Source organism: Aquarana catesbeiana, linkage group LG04, assembly GCF_042186555.1.
Source record: "Aquarana catesbeiana isolate 2022-GZ linkage group LG04, ASM4218655v1, whole genome shotgun sequence".
Taxonomy (NCBI): domain Eukaryota; kingdom Metazoa; phylum Chordata; class Amphibia; order Anura; family Ranidae; genus Aquarana; species Aquarana catesbeiana.
Window position 1 is genome coordinate 186153616 of NC_133327.1, and position 22191 is coordinate 186175806.

Consider the following 22191-nt stretch of genomic DNA (forward strand, 5'->3'; position numbering starts at 1 on the left):
GAATGGCGACAAACTTTGACCCTTAAAAATCTCCATAGGTGACGGTTAAAAATTTCTACAGGTTACCAGTTTTGAGTTACAGAGGAGGTCTAGTGCTAGAATTATTGCTCTTGCTCTAACGATCTAGCAAGCTCGGCGGATGGGGCGCTTTAAATTTTTGTCTTTTTTTTTCCTTATTTATTTTACTTTTTATTTTTTTTTTTTTACACTGTCCTTTTAAAAAAAAAATTGGGTCACTTTTATTCCTATTACAAGGAATGTAAACATCCCTTAAAAAAAAGCATGACAGGACCTCTTAAATGTGAGATCTGGGGTCAATAAGACCTCAGATCTCATATTTACACTTAAATGCAATAAAAAAAAATGCAAATTTTATTTTTTGCAAATAAATAAAAATATTCCCCTTTAAAACCATTGGGCGGAAGTGACGTTGCTTCCGTCATCCAATGTTATGGAGCCGAGCGGGGGCCATATTTCCCTCACTCGACATCCAGTCTCACAGGGAAAAGAAGGCAGAGACGACCATCCTCCTGCCACCGATAAAAGTGGGCTTGCAGTGAATCCGCCGCAGAGACAACTTTTATCTGAAAGAGGACCGTCCGCCGTTGAAGAGGATACTGGGGTTATGACGGTATTCCACTACAAACAGCCGACATACAATGACGGCTGGCGGTCTGCGAGTGGTTAAAGTGGATGCAAACCTAATTCATGAAATTTGTGCTGGGCACATATATCTGTTGTGTTTTCTTATCTCTCTTCAAAGCTCTGAGTCCTGTGTGTTTCTTCTGTTATGTAGCTCTGTTATCAGCCTGATAACTTCTGACAAGTTCTCCGAGACGGGAGATAAAAGCAGCCTGAAGTTTGTGTCCTGGGAGGTTGCTATAAATAGATTAGCGGAAAGCTTGACCTCTCAAAGTAGAGCTCTGCACATTACTTCCTTCCTTTGCCAATGTGGAGTGGGGGTGTGTGCCTTTCCTCCAATCAGCTGTCTTGGCTGAACGCCAAGAATCCACATCTAGTGCTGAACAGGAAGCGAAAATCTCTAACACAATGTGCACTTTCTAAAGGATGTATAAAGCCAAAGACAGCAGATATACAAGTAAAACGTATGTGGGGAGATTTGTTTCATCTCTGTGTATCATCTGAGGCTGTTCACTTCTCTGGGTATATGTGAGGGTTTACATCCACTTTAGCTACTAGACCAGCTGCCATCCATCCAAGTTCTTCTTACCATTCACCCTTGGACCCAGCACTGGTAGCTCATCACCAAGCTGTACTAACAAAATGTACATTGCTTTTATTTTCTTGTTTTATTTGCCAAATGTTGTGGCCACTCTTATTGTCAATTACATTCTTGCTTTAGAAATTATAATAAAAAAAAAGAGGATGAACGATTTACCGTAATCTAAAATGTCAGCTTAGGCATGGCTGATATTTTGATGATTTAAGACTGTCACTTTTTGAAAAAACTCAAAAGAAGCTCTCTCTGTAGAAAATAATAATTTATTTTTCCGCTGCCCATGCTGCCAATCTTCACTGTGTTGCAGAGGATAGTTTGCTCTGTGGTTCATCCATCAGCCACTATGTGGCAGCACAGCACAGTAGTGATGTAGGGCTTGGAAGAAGGAACTACAAAGCTCAGCAGTGGGCGGCTCCCATAAGTGTGCTGGATGATGAAGATTCTACAGTAAAGCTGGCTAGGTTCAGCAGGGACCGGCCGAGATTCAATCCATCTATGGGCAGGCTAATTGTATCCAAGTCGATCCATCGATAGACTTGGGTACAACCAGCATGTCAGATTTTTAGCATGCTATTATTGTCAGCGGCTATAGCCGCTAGCAGTAATCACTGTGTTCTCTCCGAAGGGACAGTTCCCTGAACCCCCCCCCTGCCGGAAGACCACATTGGCTCAGCGGGAGGATATCCCCATCAACACTGACTGTGTTGATGGGGGAATCGAGTGATTTTCTTCCCTGCAGGAAAAGAAAATCACATAATCTATGGCCGGCTTAAACATTCCCCCTCAAAACAGCAACATTTGGCAGCGTAGTCTGTGAAACACGTAAAAGCTTTTTGAATGAACAACACTTTAACGAGCAAAGAAGTAGGAGGGCACACTGCAGTTCCTTTCATTACAGCTGTAGGAATGATATTTAATTCGGCACTACTTGCTTTAAGCACAGGGCAGGGTATAACTAACAAAGGACAGCAGGCAGAATACAAGACCTTAACAAAATAAAAATGTGTTTGAAAAGTCCTGTGCATGAAGCCATCCAGTAAATTTGATCCATAAAGCCCAACTGAACTTTCCATTTAGCAGCCTTTTGCACCAGCAAGCCATGCTGCCTGCATTTATTGAAATGTCACAAGTGACTGTTCATTAACCGTTTCAGCTCCGCAAGAATTGGCTGCTCAATGACCAGGCCATTTTTTGCGATACGGCACTGCGTTGCTTTAACTGATAATTCTGCGGTTTAGAAAAGCGAATTTTTTGCTCAGTTTAGGTTGATATCTATTCATCTACATATTTTTGGTAATAAAAATCGCAAAAAGTGTATATTGATTGGTTTGCGCAAAAGTTGTAGCGTCTACAAAATAGGGGATAGATTTATGGCATTTTTATTATTATTATTTTATTTTTTTTTACTAGTAATGGCAGTGATCTGTGTTTTTTATCGGGACTGCGACATTATGGCAGACATATTGGACACTTTTGACACATTTTTGGGACCACTGGAATTTATACAGCGATCAGTGCTATAAAAATGCACTGATTACTATGTTAATGTCACTGGCAGGGAAGGAGTTAACACTAGGGGGCGATCAAGGGGTTAACTGTGTTCCCTATGTGTGTGTTCTAACTGTGGGGGGATGGGACTGACTAGAGGAGATGAGAGATCGTGGTTCACAAGCTTGTAGGAACTCAAGATCTCTTTCTCCTCTCCTCACATAACAGGGATTTGTGTGTTTACACACACACGTCCCTGTTCTGCCTCTCGTGCCTGCGTTCACTTGTGGCCGGCGGTCATCGCCACCCCAGCTGTTCAGTGGGCGTGGCTGCTGTCACGATTAAAGGGACCGACGTACAGCTACTACGGTTCACGGGATCGTGCCGACCTGCCGCAGTATAATGATGGCGGCTGGTCGGCAAGTGGTTAAAACTGAACTCCTAGAATCATCTGCATTGCATACTTACAAAAGTACAATTGTACTGTAAGTATTAATATCTCTATACCACAGCCCACTGGGGAATTTAAAAATCATGGTAGTAGTCAGCGCTACTGCAGTAGTAGCCATGATCTATGTGAGTAGCCGCCCCACACTGACCACAGGTAGTCACTACTTGCTCAGCACCATCACCATTCATAGAATAGGTTGTTTTCCATGAGAGGAGAGGCGGATAGGCAGTGATGTCACAATCTGCACCTCATTCAATCATAGAACACCTTGTTAGCGTCTCAACCCGCTGTGCTTAAAATAAGTACTGCCCCACTACCGTCCTTCATACGAAACAAGACTTTTGCTTGGCAAGGCTGTCCAGCACAATCTTGAGGGACCTGGTGTGAATAAACATTTAAATCAGCTAAATCGATTCCAAATAACAAATTCAAAACAAAAAATAGTGACGTTGTATAGTTTGTTTCTTTAAAAGGCAACCACAGCCTAAATAAAAAAGCCTGAGTCCTGCAAACATGGTGTAGAGAAGATCCCTTGCTCTGTGCATGGAAACAGTGGCCCTTCTGCAGCCAACCAACAGGCCCCCTGCTAAGTCATAACCAGGACTCTACAATTATGTGCTTTACCAAGAGGTGGTATCAAAAAGTTTTGAGACTAGTTTTGTAACTCACAGATGGCAGCATAAGGCTGCATGCACAGTCAAGTGAGGCACGGAACGAGAATGACTGAAAGGAGGGGTAGTGTAGGGCGGGCATGACAGTGTGTCTAAGGGGTTAATAGTTGATGTAAAGGTAGTATGGGTAAAAGGGGAGGTAAGAAAGGTAATATTGTGAGAAAGGGGAGTGGTGGTATTTAAAGGAGGGGAGGAGTAAAGGGGGTCAGTGTGAGGAAGAGTGCAACAGAGGAGGCAGTTTTTACACATCTGCTCCTCCACGATGGCCGCCATTGAAGTGATTTTAGAGAGACTGAGGAAAGCAGCGGAACAGAAGGGACCCGAGTGGCTGCAGAATCAAGTAGGAGACATTGGGGAGGAAGAGCCGAGTGAATCAGCGGCGTGTGAGGTGTCCTACCGCGTGCGGAGGTCGCGGCCTCCGGCGCGTTTTTCGCCAGGGCCTGCATCTCGGCCCGCTCGTATCCCCAGGAGCCCGAGGGAGGATCGGTCGGTCCCCCCGGGAAAAAGAAGGCAGCTACAGCTGCCGGCTGCACTCGGGAGGCGGGGCCATGGGCCAACATGGCCCTGGTTCCCCGCTGGGAGATCGCAGAGTGCAACACAGTGCATCCACAGCACGGGGCGGAGATCCGAAGATAGCAGCGAGGAGGGACGGGGAGCCGGTCAGTGTCCAGGCAGGTGAATCAAGACAAGCGGAAAATATCGGGAGGGGGCGGAGCTTAACGGCGGAGCGGGCTGCTGGAGCCAGTGGTGGAGATGGACAGGAGAATGCCAGCCAGAAGAGCAGAAAGACTGGTGGAGGAGGGGACAAGCGTGGAAGAGCACAAGTGGTCAGGACAGGTCAGCGACGCCTGTCTGACGGCAGCGGAGCTTCGGGGGTGAGGAGGGCCCCATCACCATCTCACGCCACGGCCTCTGGGGCTTCACCAACCGGGCGGCTTACCAGTCAACCAAGCGTGGAGTGTGATGATCGGTCGGAAGGGGAGGTGTCGGAGGAAGACAAACCAGAAGTGCCGGCGAGGGAGCATGCCGCGACGACTGTAGGGAGAGTGCCTGGTCAGCCTGGTAAGTCGAATACTTCTGTGTCATTGTCTGGGGTGTTACAGGATTTGGCGGGGGGTGGTTGCAGCAGGTAGAGTAGTGCCAGCGGTTACTGGGATGCAGTCGGGGGGGAACGGCCGGAACAGCATTTGGCGGGGAACACTCCTGCCAGTGCGGGGTCTGGGCAGCAGCTGACGGATTTCTTGCAGGGTCTGTGGGCCTTAATTGGTAGATTCGAGGGGGGACACGGGCAGCCACCTCAAGTGGCCCCATGGACAGCACCGGTAACTGAGTCAGGGGACAGGAGTAATGGGGTTGGGGGGGTAGTGGTGCCCCCGGCGATTCCTCCCCCCAGCCAATCAGGGGCCGAAGTAGTTGTGGAGGAGGCAGGAAAAAAAGGGTCATCAGAAAAGGGCGAGAGGTCAGACATGGTCAGGTTAGCGGACGCTGCGAAGTTGTAGGTTTACGTCTCCTTCGAGGGCCCCTTGGGAGCACATCTGAATCAGGAGGTCCGGGAAAAGATTCAAAAAGGTGAGTATGTGGAGATTTTTTCCCTGCTACCTTTGGAGAAATGTAACTTGGACAGGGTGAAACCCGATGATTCCAAGAAGGAGGATGAAGAAAAACGGAGGTACCGGCTTATACCGCGTACATTTGTTAATTGGCTACAAGCCTTCGCCATCATGGCAAGCGTCATTGGCGAGAAGAGCCCCGAGCATTGCTCGGCGTTGTTCTGTTACATGGACATTATTGGAGAGGCGCATAGGGTGTACGGGGGTTCTACTTGGCTGAGATATGACGAGCAGTTCAGACAGCGGAGGGCAGTCCGCCCGTCCTTACGTTGGGATCATAAAGATATTAGCCTCTGGATGAGGCTTATGTCATCTTCAAGGACCCCGCCTCAGCCTTTTCAAGGGGGGGCCGGGGGTACACATTCCTCAGGACCGTCGGCCGGAAAAAAGTGGGGAGTGTGCTGGCAGTATAATGAGGGTGCCTGTAAATTTGGGGGGACATGTAAGTTCAAGCATGAATGCTCGGGGTGTGGCGGCGCCCACACGTTGTTGAGATGTTTTAAGAGAGGGAAGCGTGCCAGTGACTCTACTCCGAAGAGGGATGACGCCGGTGAGGGTGGAAAAAATGCTACCTTTTCTAAGTAAGTATCCGGATCGGGGAGCAGCTCGGTTGTTGGAGTCGGGGTTTAAGGAGGGTTTTAAGATTCCATGTTCATTGGCGACGGTTCCGCCTATGGCAAGGAATCTGAAATTGGCATTACTGCATCAGGAAGTAGTGGGGAAAAATTGCAAAAAGAAGTGGCGTTAGGGCGCATGGGGGGGCCGTTTGCCACCAAACCATGGCCAGATTTAGTGGTATCACCGTTGGGGGTGGTACCCAAGAAGGAACTTAACAAATTTCGTTTGATACACCACTTATCTTTCCCAAAAGGGGGTTCAGTCAATGATTTCATTGACCCGGAAGAGTGTACAGTGTCTTACACTTCTTTTGATGCGGCAGTAAAATGGGTGAGGTGCTACGGCAAAGGGGCCCTCATGGCAAAAGCGGATATAGAATCGGCTTTCTGATTGTTGCCGGTGCATCCGGAGAGCTTCCGGCTGCTGGGATGTCACTGGCAAGAACAGTTTTACGTTGACAAATGTTTGCCCATGGGCTGTTCAGTTTCATGTGCCATGTTTGAGGCGTTTAGCTTATTTTTAGAATGGGTAGTTAGGGAGGTGTTGGGCCTAGACTCAGTTATACACTATTTGGATGACTTTCTGTGTATAGGCCCACCTGCTTTTGCTGTGTGTGCGATTCTGCTTTCCACGTTGCAACACATCGCAGGCAGGTTCGGAGCGCCCTTGGCGGCTGAGAAAACGGAAGGCCCCACGTCGGAAATTAGTTTTTTTGGGGATAGTTATAGACTCGATAGCTATGGAATGCCGTTTGCCCAGAGGTAAGTTGGAGGAGCTGCAGAAGGAAATTCGGGATATCCACGGATTGCGGAAGGTGCAGTTGGGAGCGCTTGAGTTGTTGTTGGGTAAGTTGAATTTTGCTTGCAGAATTATCCCCATGGGCGGGTTTTTTGCCGATGGCTGTCGGCGGCCACAGCGGGGTAAAAATACCAACTCACTTTATTAGACTGACAAAGGAGCATAGAGAGGATTTGAAAGTTTGGTATGAGTTTTTAGCCACATACAACGGGAGGGCGGTGTGGATGTCTGGCCCGGTGAGCAATTTCGATGTGGAATTGGTTACCGACGCGGTGGGCTCCACAGGTTTTGGTGCATATTTTCAAGGGAGATGGAGCGCGGAGCCCTGGCCACAGTCGTGGGAGAGGGCGGGGTTCCTCGGAAATTTGGTGCTGCTGGAATTGTTTCCAGTGGTGTTAGCCTTGGAATTATGGGGGGAGGCATGCCGGAATTTGAAGCTGAGGATCAATTGTGACAACATGGGTGTAGTGCAGCATCTTCGCAGCCGGTCATACGGCTGTTGAGACAGCTGGTGTTTAGGTGTTTGAGTCTAAACATTTTTATTTATGCGGTTCACATTCCGGGTGTTGACAATGCGTTAGCTGACTCCTTGTCTCGTTTTCAGTGGGACAAGTTCAGGGAGCTGGCACCAGGTGCAGACAAGGTGCAGACAAGGAAGGAGTTCCTTGCCCGGATTGGATGTGGGAGCTGCCTTTGGAGTCACCGCGGGATGGATTAGGCAGTCAGTAAGTGATTCCACTTGGACGGCCTACAGTAAGGTATGGAAGGAGTGGTCGATGCTGGTGCAGGAGGCGGGTGTGGTGACGCTTGGATCGGAAGGAAGATTATTGGTGTTGTACTTAGTAGCTAGGAACATGGAAAGTGGGTGCGCAGTATCTTCAATTGATCGGAAATTGGCAGGATTGTCGTTCTTGTTTAAATTAATGGGGGGTGAAGATTGGACTAAGGATTTTTGGGTTCGGCAGGCCTTGAAAGGCTATCAAAAACAGCATAAACAAAGGGATGTGAGACGGCCTGTCACTTTCGCGAACCTGGTTTCCATATGTGAAATGTTGAGGTATATTTGTTTATCGCATTATGAAATCCGACTGTTTACAGCGGCGTTTTCACTGGCTTTTTATGGGGCTTTTCGTATAGGGGAATTGATTAGCCCGTCTAAGCATGTTGGTGGGGGGTTGTTGGATCAGGACGTGCGGTTGAAAGGAGACAAGGTATGTTTGCGGCTGCGGAGGTCCAAAACTGACCAGCAAGGTAAAGGGGTGGTTGTGTTCCTGTTTGCTTTACCAGGGTCAAGGGTGTGCCCAGTGGAGGCGGTACGGGAATTTAGGTCGGTCAGGCGTGATGGGGCGGGCCTGTTCCTGAGGCATGAGGATGGGTCTTATCTGTCACGGTTTCAATTTATAGCGATTTTTAGAAAATGTTTACAAAGAGCTGATTTGGTTGGGTCAGAGTATGCTTTACACTCCTTCCGCATAGGGGCAGCTACTGAAGCTGCCAGATGTGGGTTGGATGAGGCTGCTGTGAGCAGGCTCGGGAGATGGGAGTCTAGGAGATTCAGGTCTTATATAAGACCTAATTTGGTAATTAAATAAAAAAACAAAAAAAAAAAACAACAAATAATAGGATACACAATATACAAAGGAGAGGTGTTGCGGGTAATGGTTGGTTAGTTGGTAGTGTTGAGAGTAAGAGGGTGTCGCAATCTTGTGTTTTGTTTTCATTGCAGATGGAAGCCCGGTACACCTTGTCTGGATCATAGGTCACTCCTATGTTTGCTGGGGGGCCAGGAGAGGTGACGTAAGTCCGGAGGGCAGACAACTGGGGATTTCCAGGAGGGAGGCTTACATACGCTGGTTAGGTAGACCGGGAATGTTGTGGGGTAGAGTAATGGGCGAAGTGGAGAGGTATGTTCAGTTGGACAGACCCCCTGACGTTTTGGTGATTCATGCAGGTGGGAATGACTTGGGGGTACGGTCAGTCAGGGATCTGATGGCGGACATCAAAACGGATTTTATGCAGTTACAGGTTAAATTCCCAGGCACCCTTCTAGTTTGGTCGGACATAGTGGCTCGAACAACATGGCGCTGGGCTAGATCTATTGCGAGCATTAATAAGACACGTATTAGGATTAATAAGGTGGTGGGGAGATTTGTCAGACAGAATGGTTGTATTGTTATTCGGCACAGAGAGTTGGAGACGAATGTGGGATTGTACCTGCGGAGGGATGGTGTTCATCTCTCTGATGTAGGGATTGACTTATGGTCCTTGGGTTTGCAGGAGGGGATACAACAGGCCCTGAGGGTGTGGAGGTGCCCTCAAACGTAAGGTGGTCACGCTTTTGGGCTGTGGCTGTTTTATTCTGGTGGTCTTTGACGGGGGCGGTAAACGGATGGATTTAAAGGGGTGGGGGGCTCATCATTAGCATTTTCCCCTCCGGTGTATTCCTAAACGGTGGAGGGAATACTGGGTTTGGTGGCGCTGTGGGAAGCGGTTGTCTCCGAGCGGCTACAGCTGGAGGCCTATTAGTTTGGAAAAAGTCCCGCAGTGCGTTGGTTATCTGTGGTTATATAGTTATATATTTTATATATATTTTGAAAAGGTGGGTCACCGTCAGAGACCATCAGACTGGGGTTAACAGTTAAGTTATTAATATGTTATTGTTTGTTTATTGGTTATTTATTTGGAGTTATTTATTTGGAGTTGTTTTAATAAAAGAGGCTGTTGTGGCCATGTTACTCCATAAATAAAAGGTGTGGTCCCATCATTTTAGGTGGGGTTTTAAGTAATGGGGTTGGAGTATAAAAGGGGGAATTGCAGAAATGGAATGTAGGTGACATTTGGACTACACTGGTCAAGTGAGGCACGGAACCAGAATGACTGAAAGGAGGGGTAGTGTAGGGCCGGGCATGACAGTGTGTCTAAGGGAGACACGGAAGGAGTTAATAGTTGATGTAAGGGTAGTATGGGTAAAAGGGGAGGTAAGAAAGGTAATATTGTGAGAAAGGGGAGTGGTGGTATTTAAAGGAGGGGAGGAGTAAAGGGGGTCAGTGTGAGGAAGAGTGCAGCAGAGGAGGCAGTTTTCCCACCCTCCCTCCCTATAATGTTATATGGATATACGTGCAATGTGTGTGAGTAGTTGTTGTGGTGTTTTTTCTTTCTTGCAGGAACGGAACAGGTCGTCATGACAGCAGAGGTGGCCATTTTGGTTTGGGGCTGTTTTATTCTGGTGGTCTTTGACGGGGGCGGTAAACGGATGGATTTAAAGGGGTGGGGGGCTCATCATTAGCATGTTCCCCTCCGGTGTATTCCTGAACGGTGGAGGGAATACTAGGTTTGGTGGCGCTGCGGGAAGCGGTTGTCTCCGAGCAGCTACAGCTGGAGGCCTATTAGTTTGGAAAAAGTCCCGCAGTGCGTTGGTTATCCGTAGTTATATACCGTAGTTATATATTTTATATATATTTTGAAAAGGTGGGTCACCATCAGAGACCATCAGACTGGGATTAACAGTTACTTTATTAATATGTTATTGTTTGTTTATTGGTTATTTATTGGTTATTTATTTGGAGTTATTTATTTGGAGTTGTTTTAATAAAAGAGGCTGTTGTGGCCATGTTACTACATAAATAAAAGGTGTGGTCTCATCATTTTAGGTGGGGTTTTAAGTTATGGGGTTGGAGTATAAAAGGGGGAATTGCAGAAATGGAATGTAGGTGACATTTGGACTACACTGGTCATGTAGGGAGCACTGATTTTTATAAGTCAGTGTGCCAAAAGACATCGTCCTGTGTATACCGAGAGCTGTGCAACTGGTGCTATTCTGACCATGAGCGTTACCACGTCTGATATTTCATCATAGACAGCAAGTTAGAACAAAAATAAAATATGAAATTCTGTGTGAAACTGGGCAGATCTGCCACAGAGATGTTTGACATGATTTGGCAAGTTTATGGCGATGCTGCAATGAGTTGTTCGAGATGTTTTGATTGACACATGCGATTGTTCACCTGACGATCATCATGCACAAGTTGCTGAATGGTTTTGAAGTTTTTGGGGTTTGAACTTGTTGAGGGTCTTCCTGATCTCTTTTCATCTTCCAGTGATGTTCTTCCGCTCTTGAAGCCCGCACGCCACTCAACTCAGCCCACCTCATAATTACAAATCTATAGGTCTGACTCCACAGGGGATATATCAGACCATTGCTTCCTTTCCTGCAGCATGCTAGTAGGCAGTGGCGGCTCGTGGTTTTTTGTTTGGGGGGAGCGGCCACCCCCCCTCCATAGCACCTCAAAGCCCCCCACCCCCCCCTGCACGCTCACTGTCTGCCAGTCGATCCACTTACCCCATCTAGGCGGCAGGCATCGGGCAGAGGCGGGGATTGGGCAGCGGCGGACATCAAGGAGCTGTGGGGATTGGGGCATCGGAAGACATCAGACTGCGGCTGGCATCAGGTAGAGGCTCCTGTGTCTTCTCCTCCTCCTATCCAATAGGATCGCCTGTCCTTTCAGCCAATCGGGTGACCGGTATCTGACTTGCTTTCCATTTGGCCAGGAGGAGGATCAGTGTTGCAACAGCGAATATTAATTTGCTGTTGTAACACCTGGGTTGGCTCATAGCGCAATGCTCTGCGCCATGAGCTCATCCTATTTTGAAGCCTATTAAAGCCTCTGGCTCTAATCAGTTGCTTCAAAAAAACACCCCCCCCTCTGTACTTCCTGAAAGGGGCCAGACGCATGAATAGGGGGTGGCGGCGGCAATGGATAGAGCATCGCATCGCTAGAAGGTGGAGGGGGTAGCGGCCCGTGGATAGAGGGGGTGGCGTTTGGGGGTGCCCCTAATTGATGGGCCTGCCACTGCTGGTAAGGGACATGGTTTTCCTCCCCGGCTTTGGCTAAACAAAACCAAGCGTTATATAGTACTTTGTTTTGATGCACTAGGAATATGTTTAGCTAATTTAAACTCAACTTTTAATTGGGCTTTATATTGTCTGAATTTTCTGAGCGTCTTGTTATAGCCATGCCCATGGAAGTATTACTTAAAGAGGAGTTCTGCCCGCCCCAGCAAAAAATTTAAAGTCAGCAGCTACATATACTGTAGCTGCTGACTTTTAATATTAGGAAACTTACCTGTCCTGGAATCCAGCGATGTTAACACCCCAGCCCATGTTTCCATCTGCTCTTGGGTGCTGCCACCGCCATTCGTAGTAAGGGAACCTGGCAGTGAAGCCTTTCAGCTCTACAGCCGATTCCCCACTGCTCATGCATGAAGCACGCTGCGATTTCTGAATGGCCCGGTGGTGGGGGAAGGAGGAGGGTGCAGTATCTCTCAGAAGTGGGGACGGGTACCTGTCAAAAACAGGTAGTTCTTCCCTCCTCTACCCGAAAGGTGCCAAATGTGGCACCAGAGGATGGGGGGGGGGGGGGGGTTGGGTCAGATAAGCGGGGCTTCCACTTTTGGGTGGAACTGCGCTTTAACAAAAGAAAGCTGAATGATAAAAATGATGCACTATGGAAAAATAGTTACATTGTTCTGAGTGATTTTGCATATTTTGAGCAGCCATTACTACTTCTATTGTACCCAGAAAAAAAAATTGCTAAGCACACCCATGCTGTAGGCCACAACCATCACCAAATGATTTTTGCATTTACTGTATTCAGTTTTTTCTACATTCCCATTGTAATAATGTAAAGCAATAGCTAAACTAGAGGCTGCACCTGGCTTCATATTGCCATCAGTTAAAAATACTGCTCTCAAAATAGTGCGAATTCTAGTGCACCTGACTGCAGAAATCAGCGAGCTATAATGAGAGAAGTCTACAATGCTGATGTGCGATAGGTAAAGGGGGTAGAGAGTCCATAATGTCTATTCCTCTTTCCTCTGAAGATGGGTTGTGACTGTTCTCAAAAAAGGGGAAGAGGGGATGGTTAAAGCCCCCAACATTCATTTTTTTTATGCTGTCTGTGTCCTATTGAGGAGGCTGTTACAATGAGAATCAGGGTGTCGTGGTGGACTAGACACTGAAGTCTGCATTCATCTAGTCTAGATAAAAAGCCGCACTAACCCTTTTCATCCAATATAAATTTCACATACCATGTGTCAAGGAATGCATGTCAGGGAAGTATGCCATGTGTGAGAGTGAACCATACATATTCAAATAAGGTTAATTACAAAATATTCACTTAAGTATGTCAAGAAGCACGGGCTGGCTCAAGGTTGTTGAAGGTCAGGATAGGTAACTAACAAGCAAAATCCAAGATTTCAGTTATTTCCCCCATGAAGACGTTTCAATGCTCATTTGCTCATACCAGATCTCTGCCTCAGCAGTAAACAGACAGAAAGTTTTGGATTTCAACAAAGATTTCTATTACTAGAAAACAAAGAAGCAAGTAACTAAGTATCCAGCTAGCTAACAGACACAAGCCATTGCATTAAATTATTAACATCTAATTAATGTGTCTTGTTGCTAAATGACATGCTGATGAATGCCATAGGGTTAGGGTGGTCATTTGGACACTTAATGGCAACTTTTAGGTTTATTTCATATATTTCCAAGTTATGCTGCTATACTGTATATTGGTAAAAATATAGTTTTCTTTTACAGTCTTTTATTTGCCATTGAATTTGATATCTTGTGTTTTGGAAAGAAAGATACCCACAAGGAAATCCAAATGTTTTTGCTAGGAGCAAGCACAGAGGGGGTTATTTACGAAATAAAGTGGTAAATCCACTTTGCACTGCTTCGGCCAAAATGTAAAAAAAAAAATGACGTGGGGGTCCCCCTAAATTCCATACCAGACCCTTCAGGTCTGGTGTGGATTTTAAGGTGAACCCCGCACCAAAAAAAAAACGGCGTGTTGTCCCCCCAAAAATCCATACCAGACCCTTATCCGAGCACGCAACCTGGCAGGCCGCAGGAAAAGAGAGGGGGACAAGAGAGCGCCCCCCCTCCTGAACCGTACCAGGCCACATGTCCTCAACATTGGGAGGGTGCTTTGGGGTAGCCCCCCAAAACACCTTGTCCCCATGTTGATGAGGACAAGGGCCTCATCCCCACAACCCTGGCCGGTGGTTGTGGGGGTCTGTGGGTGGGGGGCTTATCGGAATCTGGAAGCCCCCTTTAACAAGGGGACCCCCAGATCCCAGCCCCCCCCATGTGAAATGGTAAGGGCCTACCATTTCACTAAAAAACTGTCAAAAATGTTAAAAATGACAAGAGACAGTTTTTGACAATTCCTTTATTTAAATGCTTCTTCTTTCTTCTATTTTCCTTCATCTTCTTCTTCTTCTTCTGGCTCTTCTGGTTCTTCCTCCGGCGTTCTCGTCCAGCATCTCCTCTGCGGCGTCTTCTATCTTCTTCTGCTCAGGCCGTTCCGCACCCATGGCATGGGGGGAGGCTCCCGCTCTTCTCTTCATCTTCTTCTCTTCTTCATCTTCTTCTCTTCTTCTCTTCTTAATTTTCTTCTCCGGGCTGCTCCGCATCCATGCTGGCATGGAGGGAGGCTCCCGCTGTGTGACGGCGTCTCCTCGTCTGACGGTTCTTAAATAACGGGGGGCGGGGTCACCCGGTGACCCCACCCCCCTCTGACGCAGGGTGACTTGACGGGTCTTCCCTGTGACGTCACGGGGAATGCCACAGGGAAGTCCCGTCATGTCCCGTGTGTCCCGTGGCCCCGCCCCCCGTTATTTAAGAACCGTCAGAAGAGGAGACGCCGTCACACAGTGGGAGCCTCCCTCCATGCCAGCATGGATGCGGAGCGGCCCGGAGAAGAAGATGAAGAAGAGAAGAAGAGAAGAAGAGAAGAAGAGAAGAAAAGAAGAAGATGAAGAAGAAGATGAAGAAGAAGATGAAGAAGAGAAGAAGATGAAGAGAAGAGCGGGAGCCTCCCCCCATGCCATGGGTGCGGAGCGGCCCGAGGAGAAGAAGATAGAAGACGCCGTGGAGGAGATGCTGGACGAGAACGCCGGAGGAAGAACCAGAAGAGCCAGAAGAACCAGAAGAAGAAGAAGATGAAGGAAGATAGAAGAAAGAAGAAGCATTTAAATAAAGGAATTGTCAAAAACTGTCTCTTGTCATTTTTAACATTTTTGACAGTTTTTTAGTGAAATGGTAGGGGTACCCCCTTACCATTTCACACAGGGAGGGGCCGGGATCTGGGGGTCCGATAAGCCCCCCGCCCGCAGACCCCCACAACCACCGGCCAGGGTTGTGGGGATGAGGCCCTTGTCCTCATCAACATGGGGACAAGGTGTTTTGGGGGGCTACCCCAAAGCACCCTCCCAATGTTGAGGGCATGTGGCCTGGCTCTCTCGTCCCCCCCTCTTTTCCTGCAGCCTGCCAGGTTGCATGCTCGGATAAGGGTCTGGTATGGATTTTTGGGGGACCCCCACGTCATTTTTTAAAAAAATTTGGCCGGGGTTCCCCTTAATATCCATACCAGACCTGAAGGGGGACCCCCACGTCATTTTTTTTTTAAATTTTGTTTCGGGGTTCCCCTGTGGGGAATTCCCATGCCTTTTTATCAATGAACTTCTATGTGTATTGTCGGACTGGCAATGCAATAGCCGCGAGTAGTTTTAAATGGCTTTTTTCCTTTGAAATGTAATTTTGCTGTCAGACTGTTCTAAACACGGGAAACATGCGCCCCTTTACAGGCATACTATAGACACCCACCAGCTACGAAATTTAAAGGGATATTACACTTTTATTGTTTGATTTTAAGCATTATTAAAATCACTGCTCCTGAAAAAACGTCCGTTTTTAAAACTTTTTTTTGCATTGATCCATGTCCCCTGGGACAGGACCCAGGTCCCCAAACACTTTTTATGACAATAACTTGCATATAAGCCTTTAAAATTAGCACTTTTGATTTCTCCCATAGACTTTTAAAGGGTGTTCCGCGGCATTCGAATTTGCCGCGAACACCCCAAATTGTTTGCTGTTCGGCGAACTTGCGAACAGCTAATGTTCGAGTCGAACATGAGTTAGACTTGAACTCGAAGCTCATACCTACTTATGAAGTTTAATTGCTTGGTTCTAAAATCAGTTCCCCCTCTGGGCAGTGCCCTTTCATATAATAAGTTGTGTTTTTTTTTTTTTGTATCCTGTTGCAGTCTATATACTTATATACTAGTCATTAGGGTTGTGTACATCACTATTTTGTAATTTTTTTTTATTAATAGTGACATGTATTGACAGATACAAGCATTATGTACATATACAGTGTAACATAGGTGTGATTGTTATAAAATTTTTTGATTACCACTATATATGAAACTAATATTGAGGATTCTTTTAAAAATATTTGATTGTTTCATTAGTGGTGTTCTTTAAAGTGTTTTTTTCTCTTATCTGTTGGGACAGCTATCCGCAACAGGGAGAGACATTTTTCTACAATTTTTTTCTATACAAAGGAGGACTCTGTTTAAAGGTTATTTCCTTTATTTTATTATATGTGTACTGGTTTTATTGTATAGGTTGTAGTTATTTGTGGTAATTGTGGTTTTTGTCTGTTTTGTTTCAGAAACCTCAGATACAAGGGTTAATTGGCATAATCAATCACTGGTCGATTTTAGCCAAGTATATGCTATATAAGGGTTATACTTACCAGTGTTTGTCAGATTATGACTAAGCGAATTCTGATTCATGAAACGCATTCATCTCTGCCAAGTCTGCATTGATGTCATGATGTCTACGATGTTGTCTAATGATTTTTATCTTCAATAAAGTCTTCACTTTTGCTTCAAACCTGTGAGTGCAGTCAAACCTTTTCCTGTTCCAGTGGCCGTATTGCAAAAAATGGCCTGGTCATGAAGGGGGTAAACCTTCCAGGGCTTAAGTGTTTAAAGTGTTACTAAATCCAGAACCTGCATTCACTATATCTGGTCTCCCACAGAAAAAAAAGAACATGGAAATGTAAAAGATTTAGTAAATATAAACTGCTAAATACCTTTTCTCATTGGGAGTATGTGCTTAATCATGTAGGAGGAGTTTTCATCCTCTTCTAATCCTCTGTCTGGACAGTGCTGATTGGCCCTGTGCTGATCACATGCACTTTCTCAAGAAAAAAACTCTCTAGTAATACACACCAAGTGCATGAGCAGCCTGACTCCTAATGCTCTGTCCTATCGAGATATGGGTTGGAGTCAGTTAAAGAAGAGGAGGATCAGAGAAGACAGGATCACACAGCCTTTATACACAATGCAGAGGATTAACCCCTTTGCTCCACATTGATTATAACAAGCATGTTTTGCTGCATATACAGACTAATTTTACTGTTTTGGGATTAGTAACACCTTAAATCACAAACATTTACTGCTAGAATAGGAAAAACATGATGTGACAATTGAGAAGGAAAATATAGCTCTTGATGTTTATCTCTTGCCTCGTTCTCCTTCAAGAAGGCGATGTGCTTGCACAGATGACATGACCCTTCTAGATGAATGTACTAATAGTTATAATGAAGCATATTGTCTGATGGAACACAGCAGATAATCTGTCCATTTGCTTTGCGTTTGCAATGTGTAGGAACATCTTTCAATTATACTCCCATCAAGCCCCTTTTAAAGTACATTTACTGTGATATCTGTCACCTTAAAGTGCCAAGTGCCTTGAAAAAAACTGAGTGTAGAGCAATTCAAATTACAGTCCATGTGTTTTATGACTACTTGGTTTTACAGTAGTAAAATAATCTACTAAAACATAGGACAGCCTACCTTCAATGGAGTCTTTCTGTGCCTTGTTTTAAGTGGTTCTAAAGGTAAAATGTTTTTTTTACCTTAATGCATTCCCTGTATTAAAGTGATACTAAACACATGCTGCTTAATTTACATTGTCCCTTCTATTTCTGCATGTGGATGATGGCACTGTAATTATTTTCATAAAAAAAACATTTAAGTACCTTTTTCCTAATCGATATTCAGCTGTCACATGACCCAGATCTTTCCCAGCTTGTCTGCAGGAAGACAAAAGCAGGAGGAGCTTCTAGTCCTCTGCTGCTGGTCACATCTTAAAAAAAATACAGAATACAGAGGAAAAATAAAAAAAACTGTTTTAATTTGTCATACAAATATATATTTGAAATCAAATCTTTATTATTTTTTGGCAATGACATGATGTGAGCAGATTTCTGCCAGTCACAAGCTGTGTCACGTCCCTCCATCCTTTGTCTAAGATTAAGTGGGAGGTAAAGCCTCCATTAATCTACATGTAATATCCAGGCCGTCTTTGACGCAGGGCAAACGGGGCAGCTGCCCTGGGCCCTATCATTGTTGTGGGGCCCATCGCAGCTGCCCCCTGAGCCCACGCTGCCCACAAATATTTTTCCACATGTAGCGGGTGCAGCCGATCCCCCATTTGCTCCCCGAGCCTATTAATTCAAGCGGCTATGCTGTGACAGGAGATAGCTGTGGGCTGTACGTGCCGCAAGTCGTGCTTCTCCCTCTGTTAGAACTGGAGCTACTGTGACAGGAAGTGAGACAGACCGGCTCTGTGTTCCCCCACCCGCCCCCCCTTCTTCGGTCAGCAGCACAAAGATCAAACACACAAACCGGGCTGTGTGTGGATTCTTTTCTCCCTTCTCTTGTCAGGAAGAAAGAGATTAATAGCGGGGCAGGACCGGACCAGTGAAACTTGCAGAAGAGGACACAGGGTAAGTTGCTGGCAATTGGTGAATGGTGTTAATGTGCAGTAACCTCTCTAGCAACCAATCAGGGAATGGTATTAATGTGCAGTAACCTCTCTAGCAATCAATCAGGGAATGGTAATAACGTGCAGACCTCTCCAGCTACCAATCAGTATATAGTATTAAGGTGCAGTAACCTCTAGCAACCAATCAGGGAATGGTATTAATGTGTAGTAACCTCTAGCAACCAAATAGTGAATGGTATTGATGTGCAGTAACCTCTCTAGCAAACAATTAGTGCGCAGTAATGATGTGCAGTAATCTCTAGCAACCAATCAGTGAGTGTGGACCAGTTCTTTATGTGTACATTAGTAACTTTTTTTAGATAAAGCCGGCCATTGACAGTTCGCATCTCAGCCAGTTCAGCAGGAACTGGCCAAGATTTGAACCATGTATTGGCAGGCTGTGATCATTGCTAGCCGCTAGCAATAATCATGTGTTTTGCCGGTGGGGATGGCTGCCCCTGCCAGGAGAACACAATGGTTTCCCGGGAGGGAATCCCCTGTCAACACTGTGTTGATGGGGGAATCTAGATATTTTCTTTCCTGCAACCTGTGGCTGCAGGGAAAAAAATTGCTCAGTCTATAGCTGGCTTAAGTCTGTGTGTGTGTGGGTGGGGGGGGGGGGAGAGAAAATATTTGCCCAGGGTCCAATCAATATTAAAGACGACTCTGGTAATATGCCACCCCCATTGTCTTAAGCGGGTTAGTGGGCATGGAGGAGGAGGGAGGGAGTGGGCTGTCATTTACCACTGTGTATACACCCACATGTGTGCCTCTATAGTCACATGGGCTGCTCAGATGTGATAGGGAGGAAATACTCAGCATAGAAACTCCCTGAAAACTGAGTAATATCCTGCCCCAATTGTGTTTAGCTGGTTAGTGAGCATGGAGGAGGAAGGAGGGAGTGGGCTGTCATTTACCACTGTGTATACACCCATAACGTGTCTCTATAGTCACATGGGCTGTTCAGATGTGATAGGCAGGAAATGCTCAGCATAAAAACTCACTGCAAACTGAGCATGTGCAGAGTTGCCACCACAGCTGCAAATCTCCTAGCTAAATTGAGGACATGAACAGAAGGGGGAGATGGAGAACAGCAGGATCAACCAGTTTTTTTGCAGAATAGAGAAAACTAATCTCATAGTGATTGAGTGAGTATGAACAGCATGTAATACATCATTTATTGATAGTTTTTTTATGATGTGAGTTTAGTGACACTTTAAGGTAAAAAACGTTTGCCATTTGCCGTGCCCTTCCCATTCCTAAATACTTATGTGAGTCCTGTATCGATCCAGCACTGTGCCAGTTTGCTGGTCTACTCTCCTATTTCCCTGCTCTCACAAGCTTGGCTGGGAGCAGTGGAGGCCATTGGCGCCTGCTGCTCTCAGTCAAATTCTGTAAACAGAGAGTGGGGAGCAGGGCAGGGCCATGCTCTGTGTGTCAATGGATGCACCCAGCTCGGTGCATAATCAAACCCACACATCTACCCCATAGCAAGTACTCGCTAGAGTCAGACACAGAAAAGGAGGAGCTAAGATCGTCACTGGGGGTCCCGAAAAGAGGAGGTTTGGGCTGCTGTTAGCAATACCATTGCACAGAGCAGGTAAGTATAACATGTCTTGTGCAGTGGAGATATATATACATTATATTGTAATGTTTTTTTTCTATGTTATTTAATATTACTATTTTGTTGTAGATATATTCATACAATGTTTTCATGTGTCCTGATGAAGCAATCTTGGCGAAATGCGTTGACACATGAGTATGGAATATGTAAATAGTCATTGTTGTATGAATGTATCTGATCTATTTTACCCAAAGCACTATTGGTGATGCTCCACAGATCAGTTTCAGGAGATGTCAATCTCTGAAAGATAGTTCATAGTCACTTTCATGAGTCCAGAGTTAATTTGGAAGAAAGACCTGGAATGTTTAAATGTAACAACTGTTAGTATTGTGATTGGATGATTGGATGCTGGAGGGCACGTCGTATACCCTACCTAATGGAGAGTTATACCATATGAAATTTCACGCTAATTGCCAGACAAAAGGGATTGTTTATATTGCTTTTTGTAAATGTGGTTCGTTTTACATCGGTAAAACCTGCAGAAATTTCTGGAGACGAGTATACGACCACATATATTACATTAGGAAAAATGTATTGTATACGCCCATAGGGAGACATGTGGCGTTGAAGCATTAAAATGATACATCTATGGTCTGTTTTACAGCCCTTGAAAGGGTCAAAGAAGACCCGCGGGGTGGTAATATTGACTAAAGATTGCTTCAATGCAAAGCAAAATAGATTTTTAAGTTGAATGCCGTTCGAGCACCTGGTCTCAATGACTCTGGTAAAGATGGGAATAATATTTACACACTATGATCCATATTTCTACCAGCTATAATGTCTGTCCGCTCTTTTGATGTGTGTTGATCAAATCGGAAATGTAAATAATGTCTTAGTTAGTTTTTTTAATTGTAAGGAATATATGCGAGATATGGAAGGATATGTAATGACCTAATTGAGAAAACATATAAAGAGTATATATATATTATTATTATTATTATTATTATTATTATTATTATTATTAATCAAACTTTGTTATGCTTACATTGGAATTATTGTTTTTTGATCAGATTGGTGATGTCAATGGAACACAGGATTTAGATCCGGTATGGGTCTGTAGGCAGGGGTCCCACCTGGTTTGGCATATATCTGGGGGCTATGGAGGTTTTTCTGACTTCCATTTGCCCGACCATGGGGGTGGAGTTGAGGTGGTGGCATCCGGGAATCCTTGCATTCACTTCCCCTTTTTTTGATTTAATTTTTTTTTGATTATTTGGTGACCAAGGACTCCTGCTAGGGTAGGATATGTGAGGGTTAATTTATATACCGTATTTATCGGCGTATAACACGCGCCGGCGTATAACACGCACCCCAAGTTTAGGAGAGAATTTTAAGGAAAAAAACTTTTAGGAGGGAAGTTTAAGGAAAAAAAACTTACATTTAAATGTTCATCTGCAGCCTTTCCCCAGTGTCCAGTGCAGCCTTGTCAGTGCAGCTTTGCCCCAGTGCAGCCTTGTCAGTGCAGCTTTGCCCCAGTGCAGCCTTGTCCCCAGTGCAGCTTTGCCCCAGTGCAGCTTTGCCCCAGTGCAGCCTTGTCCCAGTGCAGCTTTGCCCCAGTTCAGCTTTGTCCCCAGTGCAGCTTTGCCCCCAGTGCAGCTTTGCCCCAGTGCAGCTTTGCCCCAGTTCAGCTTTGCCCCAGTTCAGCTTTGCCCCAGTGCAGCCTTGTCCCCAGTGGTCCGTGCAGCCTTGTCGCCGCCGACATACAAACGTTTAGTTTGTATTTTTAAACATGGCGCCGCGGAGTTCGGAGGGACTCGGGGGCGCTCGTTCAACTGAACGAGCGCCGCCGAGGACATAGTAACTGGGCGGAGCCGAGATACACATATCCGAGGGTTCTCGGCTATTCTCGGCGCCGTTCACAGTCACGCCCAGTCCCTATGATGGACATAACACAGGTCCAATGGCGGGACTGGGCGTGACTGTGAACGGCGCCGAGAAAAGCCGAGAACCCTCGGCTATGTGTATCTCGGCTCCGCCCAGTCACTGTGTCCTCGGCGGCGCTCGTTCA

The 22191-nt window shown here is 45.9% G+C and overlaps 1 protein-coding gene across 2 annotated transcripts in view; it reads right to left on the reverse strand.

Annotated features, from left to right (window-relative positions):
- The window catches only part of MINDY4B (MINDY family member 4B), a 137886-nt gene that overhangs the window by 89913 nt on the left and 25782 nt on the right, over positions 1 to 22191 (reverse strand). The window contains exon 2 of one of the 2 annotated variants that reach the window (XM_073629081.1): positions 17772 to 17878. The exons of the other annotated variant lie outside the window; for it this stretch is intronic. The gene's annotated coding sequence lies outside the window, so the exon portion shown is untranslated. The remainder of the gene's footprint in view (positions 1 to 17771; positions 17879 to 22191) is intronic. 2 annotated transcript variants of the gene reach the window in all.